General features: G+C 45.9%; 1 protein-coding gene across 9 annotated transcripts in view; it reads right to left on the bottom strand.

Annotated features, from left to right (window-relative positions):
* Positions 1-11,898, bottom strand: part of MAPK4 (mitogen-activated protein kinase 4) — a 148,158-nt gene that overhangs the window by 113,393 nt on the left and 22,867 nt on the right. The gene's annotated exons all lie outside the window — the stretch shown is intronic.

Genomic DNA, 11,898 nt, shown 5'->3' with positions numbered 1-11,898 from the left:
GGTCTAGACCATTCCATGGCCCCAGAATCCATGCCACAGTCACAAGAGCACAAGACAGACACGTCTCCCACACCACAGCTTCCAATTTCAATCCTCGCCCCGAAAGAACAAGACCAAAGATCAAAACAGCATTCAAAAAGCACATTTATGAAAAAAGGCATAGAATAACAATATATGTTAAATAAATAATAACAACAATAACATCTTCCCTAACATTTTCTGAGAGATACAAACGTTCTTTTTGTGCAACTCTGAGGCTAGGGGGCAAAACCGGTAGGACAGGTTGGGATGGGGGAGCTCAGGAAGGAAACAAGGGCAGGAGGAGACCACGGCTGGAAAAAAAGGTTGAGAAACACTGAGTTAGATGAACCTTGGTTTATTAATCCGTTCACTCACCGAAGGACATTTTGCTGCCACAGTTTGGCAATTGTGAGTAAAGCTGCTAGAAACATCCATATGCAGGTTTCCGCACGGACAGTTTTCAACTACTTGAGGCAAATACCAGGGAGTCTGATCGCTCGGCCATATGGTAAGAGCACGTTCCGTTTGTGTGAAATGGCCACGCTGCCTTCCAAACTGGCTGTACCACTTGTCATCCCCACCAACAGTGAATGAGAATTCCCGTGCTCCACATTCTCCCCAGCACTTGGTGCTGTCGGTGGGCTGGGTTTCAATCATCCTAGTAAGTGTGCGGCAGTACCTCCTCGTGTTTTAACTGTTAATTCCCTCCTAAATCTTATTTAGATCTGCTTAAAGCGACATCCAGGCAGTGGGTCCCCCACTCGACCTTGACAACTACACAAGGGAATGTCCAAGGACAGGGGACCATGGCATTTCTCTTTCTGAAGGCTGAGTGTCCAGGAGAGGAAACTCTTTGTGTGGGCTCTCCCTCCTGTGCACACTGCAAGGCTAATTATGAAAAGCAGGTCTGCCCCAGGAACTAAGGCTGTGTGAGCCTTCGGGTAGAGCGAGTTGTGGAGCAGGGAGGGTATCTGAAAGCAGGGGCTTCTGTTGGATAGAAGAAAAGATGCAAAGGGGATGGGAGACATAACTAAGTGTCCACTGCAAACACCACAAACCAGTCACATCAGGAGACAGAGCTCTAACTCAAAATGTTCTCCCGACACATTTAGTGTGAGGTGGTAGGAAAGCAAAGACGCCAATTTGTGGAAAATAATGATAATTCCCAAGGCAGTACATACTAAGGACCAAAAGCAATGTGTCCTTGGAGAGGATCCAAGACAGACTCATCCTCAACTAAACTGTTCTATTTAGAAACCAAATCAGGAGACCGGAGTCTTGAGAATGTAGATACTACCTACTTAGCCATCATAATCAGCTTTGCACTCCTTTAAGAAAGGCGTTCCATTTGGTGGCTGTAATATAATAAATAGATTAAAATCCAAGGCAATTCTTACCAACACGTTCTTTTAAATGACTTGGAATAATGCTCCATGGGAAAGCAGAAAACACAAAGTGAAATATTTGTGGAAAGTGCCTCATGCTGAGCCTCTAAGGATAAGCTCTTTAGAATATATATTCAGAGATACAGACTTCAGAGACACCGCCGCCTTTAGACATATTAATCTCAGCTGAGAAGGGAAGCTAAGATGGATGGGCTTTAGAAATACTGTTCTATTTACAGACCACTGAAGTGAGAATAGGTGCGATGCCGTAATAATGTCTAATTAGGATTAATTAGCTAATGTTCTTGAAGCATATCTCGAGGATGAAATGTAGTATGAGGCTGAGTTTTACTGCTGTTGAAAGACTGGATTTTAATTCTTTCCCAAAAAGCTTTCATCCAAATCATATATGTAGGTACTCTCTTCTCCAGGAGCTGAGACTTTGGGTACACTTGATGGCCCACTCCCCAAAAAGTAAGACTAGGGAGAGAAAAACAGCAACTAATGGAGGATGAGTCTGGAAATCACTTCCTTAACCAAGGGATCAAGGTTGACATCATTGGGGGTGTCTGTGATGGTCGTGACCCCACCCCATGAGATACAAGGAGAAGGAGTTTTATCTTTATGGAGCTCTTTCCCCCAAATGTCCATTATCCCTATCTGATGATGGAAAAGGCATCAGGCCAACAGCTTGGGAAGCATGCTCCCAGGCATGGAGCCAGCAGCCCCTGGCACGAACAAGGTCATGAGCAAACAAGGAAAGACTTGAGCAACTGTCACAGACAGATGAGCCTGAGAGACAGGATGACTAAGTACTAAGTACTCGACTATGATGCCATAGTCGAGTCTGGAGTCTGGAACAGAGGGAGGGCAGGTGTGGAAAAGTCAGAGATGTCCAAATAAGGTTTAGTGTTTCATTGTTTGTTCATGTTCTGAAAAAGTCAATTTTAGGTATAAATTATGAAGATAATGCCATGCGGGAAAATTTTAAGTCTTCCATCAACTGAAAACATGGCACTATAAAATTTCCATACGATTGTTTCAAAAGACGGTCATTACTATTAGTTTTTGGCTGGTTTTCTAAGTTCATGAAAGGGTTCTTGGCAAGGCGATTGCTTACGATCAAGAGGAAACTCTGGAACAATGTGACTTAATGTGTGAAGAAAGCAGAGACAAATGAAGATAAGTGGATGCCAGGATGGAACCAGCAGGGTCAGTGCATAAATGAGACAGGTGGATGCAATTTGCTTGGGATTCTTCTTCTGTGGTAAGTGATAGAACCAAGTTGTAAATTCCTGAAAGACAGGAGCTATTATTTACTCTTTTTGACAATCCTCACAGTGTTTGGCATGTAAGTGGGTATTTTATATAAAAGTCAGCTAACCCAGGCTAGAAAGAACTTCAAAGGAGTGAGTCCATGCTTTGCAATGCAGGAGGTCCAGGTTCAATTCCTGGCACTGACCGGTCCCCTGAGCACTTCCAGGAGGGACCCCTGAGTACAGAGCCAGGAGGAGCTAAGCACCACCAGGCGTGATCCCCAAATAAATAAACATCTGCTAAATCTATTTAGAAAATGGAGTTTCTCCATCGAAGCTAGCAGGGGAGAGGATCTTGAGGAATGAGTAACTCTGGATTCATCGGCAAAGACAGATGAACTGAAAATATTTGGTGGCCCCAAAGCTGTCAATGTTTCCTCTGCCCTGGTCAGGGCCGGTTTCTGAAGGAGCACTGGTGCCAGCCGTCCCTGGAGAGTGTCCTCCGTGGCACGCCACTGCTCTAAGTTTCCAAGCCCCATCAACTCAGTCTCTCAACTTAGCGTCTCAGTAATGCCGAGACAGAGAAACAACATAAAATTATCAGAGGACATAGCAACCCAAAGAAATGAAGCATCGGGGCTGGAGTGATAGCACATCGGGTAGGGTGTTTGCCTTGCATGTGGCCGACCCGGGTTCGAATCCCAGCATCCCATATGGTCCCCTGAGCACCGCCAGGAGTAATTCCTGAGTGCATGAGCCAGGAGTAACCCCTGTGTATCGCTGGGTGTGACCCAAAAAACAACAAACAAACAAAAAAACTAAACTGTAGTGTTGAAAATAAAAAGATTGGGAAAAAAAACCAACAATCTCAAACCACACTAATAGAAGTGTACTGATGCGGGTCGGCCGCATGCAAGGCAAATGCCCTACTTGCTGTGTTATTGCTCCAGCCCCTACAGTTTAGTTTTTTAAATCAGCTTCATCAAACTTTGGCCATTTACTGCATTTGTGGCTAATGTTCACAGTCAGGTCTCTCCCTCTCCCTCCTCCCTTCCCCCCCTCCTTTCCTCTCCCCCCCATCTGTCTGTCTGTCTGTCTCTGTCTCTCTGTTTCTCATTCTGTCTGTCTCTGTCTGTCTCTGTCTCTGTCTCTGTTTCTCTCTCTCTCCCCCCCCCATCTGTCTGTCTGTCTGTCTCTCTGTTTCTCATTCTGTCTGTCTCTGTCTGTCTCTGTCTCTGTTTCTCTCTCTCTCTCTCCCCCCCCATCTGTCTGTCTGTCTCTGTCTCTCTGTTTCTCATTCTGTCTCTATCTCTGTCTCTGTTTCTCTCTCTCTCTCTCTCCCTCTCCCTCTCTCTCTCTCTCTCTCTCCCTCTCCCTCTCTCTCTCTCTCTTTCTCTCTCTCACTCCTCCCAAGCACTGTACTCCCACTTCCGCATCTAACTTTACCCCACCGGCCTACTTTGGTGTGATGTGGGGAGCACGGGCATCTCCAGGCTAACTCGTATGTCTAAGGAATTCTTCCAGCCGGGACTAGGCTTGGGACAAGGTCTGGGCCTGTGAGAGCCATTCCCCGCCCTGTGCACAGCTGCTCCTTCATAAACAGGTCCTCCCTCAAGGGACCCTGCTGCCCAACAAGGAATTCATAAAGTACTTTGGGTATAGCAGAGTGACCCAGGCTTGAGGTCATTAAGTACTGAGGATTAATCAGATCAAGTCAATTAAAGTCAAATAATCGGCAGCAGCAAACCAAGGATCAAGCATTATGCAACCTGTAGGAGGTAAAAGCACTGACTTTGGCATCAGATCCACTGGGGTTTAAAGTCTAGCTCCACCCCTTCCTGGTCTTATGATCTTGGGTGGACATCTCTCTCCACCTTACTGAGCTTCAATTAGCTCATGCAAAACTGGGGGGTGGTCGTAGGTCCCATCCCATGCAGTTGTTCTGAGAATTAAACTTGTGACTGAATATAGAGTGGGGCCTGACTCATTTACTTTCATTTACTTCATTTACTTTCTGAAATGTCCCCTTTCTTTTCCTAAGCTGTGTTTATTCCTTCAAGGGTGGCACATAGACCCACTTAGATGAACAAGGGAGGTATTTCAGAAAGGTGCACTGCTTGGTAGCAATTCAAGTTTAAAAGAAAAAGAGACTTGGCCGTTTTTATTAGCCACAAATTCCATAAATGGCTAAGAGTGTAATAAAGTTGCTAAAGGGAAAAAAAAGTTAATGCAATCTCAGGCCACATCAATAAAACCCAGAAGTTTAAATCATGGAAACAACACTCCCAATGCAGTCCCAAGGCATTTGTTACTATTTAGAGTAAATTGTACCATATCCCATTTCAGGTTTCATTATTCTTTTCTAATATTTAGTTAGAATTCACATAGATCTCAGGTGTTTAATGGCAAGAGTTTTGAGAACCACATCCATTCACCCAATTATCCTCCTAGTCAATATATAAAATATTGGTCGTCTCAGAAACTTTCCCCATGCCTTCTTCCTGTCAATTATTTCCACTAAAGGATTGCCTGGCCTGCACCACGTCTTTGACATCCATGTGAATAGAGTAATTTAGAAAGCACTCTTACCGTTCTTATTTTTCTGTGTGTGGTACCAAGATCAACTCAAAGGCCTGTGCTCTACGATTTTTCTCACTACTGTTTCCAGGAATTGTTTTGTAGGCTGGTTGGTTTGGTTTGGTTTCCGCATGACCAATCAGTGTTCAAGGGTTGACCTGGTGTTTAGGAAGAGTGTTCATGGAGCCATATGCTGCCGGGGATTGAATCCAGGCCTTCTGCAGCAAAGCATGCCACTAGCCCACTGAGCTAAGTCTATGGTCCTGATTTCAAAATTCTTTTGTGTACATCAGTGCTTCATTCCTTTTGGTTCCTTGGTATTATTCCATTTTCCATGACCATACCATTATTTATTAATTTCCTATTGATGGGTCCTTTGATTGCAATTTTATTATGAATAGAACTGCTATAAATATTCTCATGTGAGTCAGTTTTCTGCTTTGGACATACATTTTCATTTATCTTGTGTAAGGATCTAAGAGAACATTTGCTGGGCCCTAGGGGAGATGTTCATAAGAACTGCCGAAGTTTCCCAAGATGGCTGAACCACTTTGTACTCCCAGCTGTATTATTCAAGCATCCCGATCACTCCATATTCTTAGAAACATTTAGTGCTGCCAATCGTCCTAAATGGAGCTATTTGAATTTCTGTGAACAGTAGTTCAATGCGATTTGCATTTCCACTGTGCCAAATAATCTGAACTCTTTACTGGCCATTTGTATATCTTCTTTTGCCATCTCTTCAATCCTTTTGCCCATTTTTAATTGGGCTCTCTTTCCTATTATTGGTTTGTAGAGATTCATTTATTTACTTATTTGGGGGCAGGATCTCCCAAGCAGTGGTCAGGAGACCCCCGAGGCCCCTCCCAGTGATTTCTGGCAAACTAGACTGGTGGTTGGTTCAATGTGGGGACCCAAGGATGCAAAGTGCTCAGGCTCTGCCAGAGCTGGGGAATACTCAGGCCACCCCAGTGGTGCCGGGGGGCCTGCAGGACCACATCTGATGGTGCTTAGGAACTTCCTTCATCAAATACGCTCACAGAACCACATGGTGCTGGGGAAACAGCCAGGGTCAGCCACATACAAGGCAAGTGCCTTAACTCTTGTACTATCTCTCTGGCCTCTTGCAAGAGTTCTTTAACTGATATATTTTAAGTCTGATTACTGACACAAATTGTATAGATTTTCTCCCAGTTCGTAGACTAGCTGTGCATTCATTAATAATATTTCTTGATGAACAGAAATATCTCATTCTGACAGTCTGATACACCTTTATCTTTTTAATGGGTAACTTTTTCTGTGCACCTTACTTTTTGCCTAACACAAAAATCATAGAGGTAGTTGCCAACGTTTTCTTCTTTTAGTTTTATTTTTAGCTTTCCCATTAGGCTTATGCTCTAACTCAAATCAGTCTCAATGTGCACTGCAGAGCTAGGATCAAAGTTCATCTTACGTATAGTTAAATATCCATTTTCTCCAGCACCATCTGTTAAAAGCCTCTCTGATTGAATTAACTTTGCATCTTAGTCAAAAATCAATTTGTTGTAGATTTGTGGATCTATTCTAGACACTCTTCTCTTTCGTTGGCCTATATTTTTTCTGGATGCCATGTTTCTTACTGTGGCTTATAGTAAATATTCAAATCAGGGAGAGCCCTCCAACTTCTTTTTTCAATATTGTTTTTCCTAGTTTAGATTCTTTGCATGTTCGTGTAAGTTTTAAATTGGCTGGCCAAATTAGTCTGCTGTCATTTTGTTGGAGCTTTTATAAATTCACAGATCTACTGAAGGGAAGGGGATGAATATGGTTGGCACAGTCCCTATAATTACAAGAGAAATGGGTATGTATGTGTGGAACTCACATTATTAATCTTGCTCACTTCTTGCCTTTCAGTGACCCGGGGAGTTTAGAATTAGTATTGTTTCACAAGTGGAGAGCTGTGTTCAGGAAAAAATATGCTGATAGAGCAGCTGCCCAAGTATCCAGTGAGCAGCAGAGAGACTGACACGCCAGCCGGACAGGGTTGGCTTGAGCTCTCTGAGAAGCACCTGCCTTCAAAGGAAGCACCAGAGATACAGAAATCAATGATAAACTGCTAGAGAACTCAAAAGTCCAGCCTAGAGAAGAAAAGATGAAAGGAAGATGGCCTGGTGTGTCTGGGAATCTGTGAGGAATCCTCATGTGAAAGACCCCGGGGCAGAAACTGCAAGGGGTGAATTCTAACGCAAAGTAAGAATACAATAAACAATAATTACTAGAGATATCAGGGAGAGAGCTGAAGGCTAGGTGCACAGACTATGAATCAAACAGCTCCTGGGATTGGGTTCCAATCCCACCCCCCCCTTAGCTGTGAGGCCTTTCTCCAGACACAACCTCTGCACCACCATCCATCTGTAAAATAGAGATAAATGGGAGATTAACTCGAGAGAAAATAAGATGGGGCAAGCACAAACACATGCAGTCCATGTGGAAATCTGGGTTCTATCCTCTCTGCACCACTGAGAATGATCTACAAGCAACTCGTCACCCTAGGCAGCAGCAAGTATGATCAAAACAGAGTCATCTTGCATCAGTAGCTGAGCATGAATTCACACCAGTGTCTGGTGCACAGCAGATGATATGCAAGGTATGTAAGGGCTGACAGGTTCAAAACCTAGAATAGAAATGGGAGATATGACGAGAGAGTAAGTAGCAACTCTTTGCACGTGCTCCAAAAACATCTGATTTGCCATCTGTACTTATTGGGGCAGGAGAGATTCCAGCATCAGAAAAACAGCTGGATGACAGAGTCTCCAAGATCTTTAGATCCAATGATTCAGCTCCCAAATCCAAAGATTCTAAGTCAACTTCTTCAAGTTAAAACAAAACAATGGACAATAACAGCCTTCGCACCCAATTCCATCACTACCTTCTCACTTCATACAATCCCACTGGTTTAGAAACGGAAGATTGTAACTTGTAAGAAAATCTAAATCAGGAGCTGGAGAGATGGCACAGCTGGCAAGACACTTGCCTTGCACGAGGCTGATCCAGGTTCAATCCCATCACCCCAGATGGTCACCCGAGCCCACCAGAGTGATGTCTGAGTACAGAGCCAGGAGCAAGCCCTGAGCACAGCGAGGTATGGTCTCAAAACAAAACAAACAAACGAAAAAAGGAAATATAAATCAGGGGAAGGGAGAAAAAAAAAGAAAATCTAAATCAGTACATGCCTTTGGTCACCCAAGGATAAGAGAAAAGAAAATAGGAACAGTGGACACCAAGAGACAGGGTTGCCATTCATTTGCTCACCACATGAGTGTGGCCACCGCTGCTCTGCAGAGCAGACTCTTTGCCTCTCTTACTGGGATGCCTTACAATCCAGGCGGCACTGTCACTCAAGGTGGCTGTTTCTGTCCTCCTGCCACACTGGGTACCATTCCTCTCCAGCTCCATCTTCAGAGATTTGTATTTGTCTGAAGCTTCTAGTCCCTCAAGCTCTCCCTTCTCCAAATAATGAACTCTGCACAGCTTCCCTCTGAAGGGAAGTCATTTGGCATGCTTGACCCAAGTTCCGGGCCTTTCTTTGTCCTCTCTAACCCCATGAACATCTAGAGTTGCTTTAACCACATTTTCTTACTCATGGCAGGCAGGAGCTCCAAGCTTTAGGAACCTCTGCATAAGTTCCTTGACCTTCTTCAACTGCCCGCTGTCTGTTTGGTCCCATGAGAAAAGGAGCAGCTTAGCTAACAGCTCAGGCCATGTTGGTCGCTGACCATCATCCGATCTGTGAGAGGCTGATACACTTGTGAGCACTATAATGATCAAGGACCACCCTTGTTGCTGGTCAGAGGGAAGCATTTAGCAGCCCAGGAGGAAGGCCACGACCTTCCAGTCCAACCATCTCCCCCAGGTTTGAAAATAGGCTAGAGAAGCTACCTGAAATCATGAGTGGGGGGAGAGTGGAGGCCAGAAACCACAACGACCTGGGCTCACCAGCTGCTACTGACTAGTTGTGTCACCTGGAGCAACTCCATCTCTCTGAGCATCTCTCCTTCTCTGCTAGGGGAGGAGAGAAAGATCACTATCCACTGTGAATGACTACACTTAGCAGATACCACAAGGGCACTATAAAGTGCTCTGTGAGCCGAGCAAAACCAAAGAAAAGGTGCCTCTGAGCTAATAGGACTGCTCCTGAGACACAGCAGATGAGAGAACAGGCAGCAGTGCGTAGAGCGACCAAACTGTGTCGTCGCCCAGGTGAGCAGACTGTCTTGTCCTCAAATCACTGACTGACCATTTCTCATACTTCAGTCTGACTGTGGGCCAATCAAGTCTTGGGAACAAGAGCCAGAGTCAGGGCGGGACAGAGAAGCAGGGGGTGGTCCAGGCCCCAGCTCTCGTGGGATCGTTCACTAGTTGTGAGAGGTTCTCTCTGCATCTCCAGTGCCCCAGACTCTCCCTCTGAAGAGTCGCCAGATCTCAGGCCCGAGAACTGATTTGCCCAGTTATAATACAATCGGCCTTATGCTGATGACCACGTTCCCAGTTTCATCAACGAAGAACCAAGGGAGTCTTTTTTTTTTCCCTATGTCTTCAAATCCAAAGTCAAGAGGAAGTCTGATTAGTGAGCCAACGTGAAAGTGAATAAGCATCATGGCCTATTTAAAAAGAGGAGATTCGTGAAAGGCAAAGGCCTGATCGCAACCCCTAGTGCGGGGAAGAACAGATTCATTGAAAGCGCAAAGTACACATAGTTTGCAGAGGCTGCTGGCTTGCCAAGGAAGGGAACTAACCTTTCCGGGCTGCAGACAAAACGCTGGGCTCCATGATCAGAGGACCATGTAACTTAACACTGATGAGGAACCTCAGAAGTCACGATGCCGGGCCCACAGGCCGTCCCAAACTGGGGTGCACACCCCCACCCCTGTGCAGCTCCAGCAGAGCTTTGAAGAACCCCAAGGACAACAGATTTGCTAACCCACACTAGCCTTTCCCCAGATGCCATATCATTATTATTCCACTCCACCCCAATCTGTATTTACCCGTCAGTCCTAATTTTAGCACAGCAGGAAGGCCCATTAGTTGCCACTGAGAAAGTTTCCTCATTAGCTGTAGAGACATTCTGCGGGGTCCCCCGGATGGTTAACCTCGGGGCACTCTCACCCACTGTGGGCACGACGGAGAAGCGTCGCCCCTGATGTGAGCGAGGCCTTTTCTCACTCCCACCTGACGTTCAGATCAACGAACCGAGGCGCTTGAGCCTGCTCTCGAGACAAAGCTGCTGCTAGGGCCCGGGGAAGAGCCGTTGGCGCGGCTGTGGCGAGGCTCCAGGGAGACTCAGTTCTCTCTCTGGCGCTGCATGAGCCCTGAATACTTCCAGCCGTGAACGCGGGTGCCTCGGAGCACTGCTGGGCCTGAGCACGGGGAGGGGGGTGGGGCATATTTGTAAAAGGTGTTCTGGGCCCAGGAGCTAGTACTGCAATTAGGGTTCGGGCCTAGCATGTGCCAGACACAGCTACAATCCCTGGTACCACGTGGTCCCCCAAACATCACCCTGGAGGCCCCACCACCCCTGGGTCCCAGCAGCACCGTGTCGCCAGGAACCCCTGTACTGAGCCACTGGCCCAGTTGGCTGAGAATCACCGGTGAGATCCCCAGATCTCCTGAGCACTGCATGGGCAACACCCCTCCCCCCAAAAAAAAATACTTCCTAGTGGCCCCTCCACTGACTGCAAATAATGTTTTCATACCACTAACTGAAATCATAGTAATAATGCATATATTTGCATCTTAGCTTCGCATGTAAGATCATTACTAATTTGTTAGCTGGTATATTAGTTCCCAAAATTGCTGTTCACCCTTCCCAAGACATTAGGATAGTTTTTTAAAAAGCCAGAAGTAGGGTAGCATCCGGGTGAAGGGACGGGAGGAGGGGAAAAGGGGGGAAAGCCGAAATAAAGGACTTGGTGGACTTAGTCTGGCTTTGTCTAGGTCACTAACATTCCTGACTTCCATTGCCTCCTTTCTACCGGGGAGCACCTGACTCAGTGTTACCTCATGAAGTTGCCACGGAACAGGAATATAATAATTCACCTGTAAGTTCTCTAAAAAGAGCCAAAGAGCTCTACAGACATTAGGGCAATGCCAATCTGGAGGTGGGAGGCCAACCAGGCTGAATCATTGCAGCTCCAGCTGTGCACTCTCTTTGGACTATGATCTGAGCTCCTGCACCCAATTCACCAACCCCCTGGCCCCTCCACCCCCATTCGCCATGGAATCAGGAATTGACAAAGTCAGGAAATAAAACTATGGTTGGCTGTGTGGACAGGCTGAAATTACTGGGAGAGGGCCATTTTCTAGACACAAGCAACTGCAGAAGTATATCTGGCCACATTCATTGAACGTGAACCATAGTTTAGCTCAGAACATACTATGACATTTATAATCTGCCTTTCACACCAGCTAATGGACTAATTTTGGGGTCCTTCTCCCATATTTCCCATAAATGTCTGAGTGGAATTTGCACTCCGTGCATGGCCTTGAGGCCCACAGCCATGAGTCCAGAAGCCATGGGTAGTCCCAAGAGAAGCCCATGGGTGACCGATGTCAGAGAAACCCAAGAGCTAGGGTGATCCCTCCACCCTAATTTTACCTGAGGCTGAACTTGCTAGTTTCAC

Source organism: Sorex araneus, chromosome 2 (assembly GCF_027595985.1).
Source record: "Sorex araneus isolate mSorAra2 chromosome 2, mSorAra2.pri, whole genome shotgun sequence".
NCBI lineage: Eukaryota > Metazoa > Chordata > Mammalia > Eulipotyphla > Soricidae > Sorex > Sorex araneus.
Note: the sequence above shows the minus strand (reverse complement) of the source record. Positions and strands in the feature narration are given on the sequence as shown.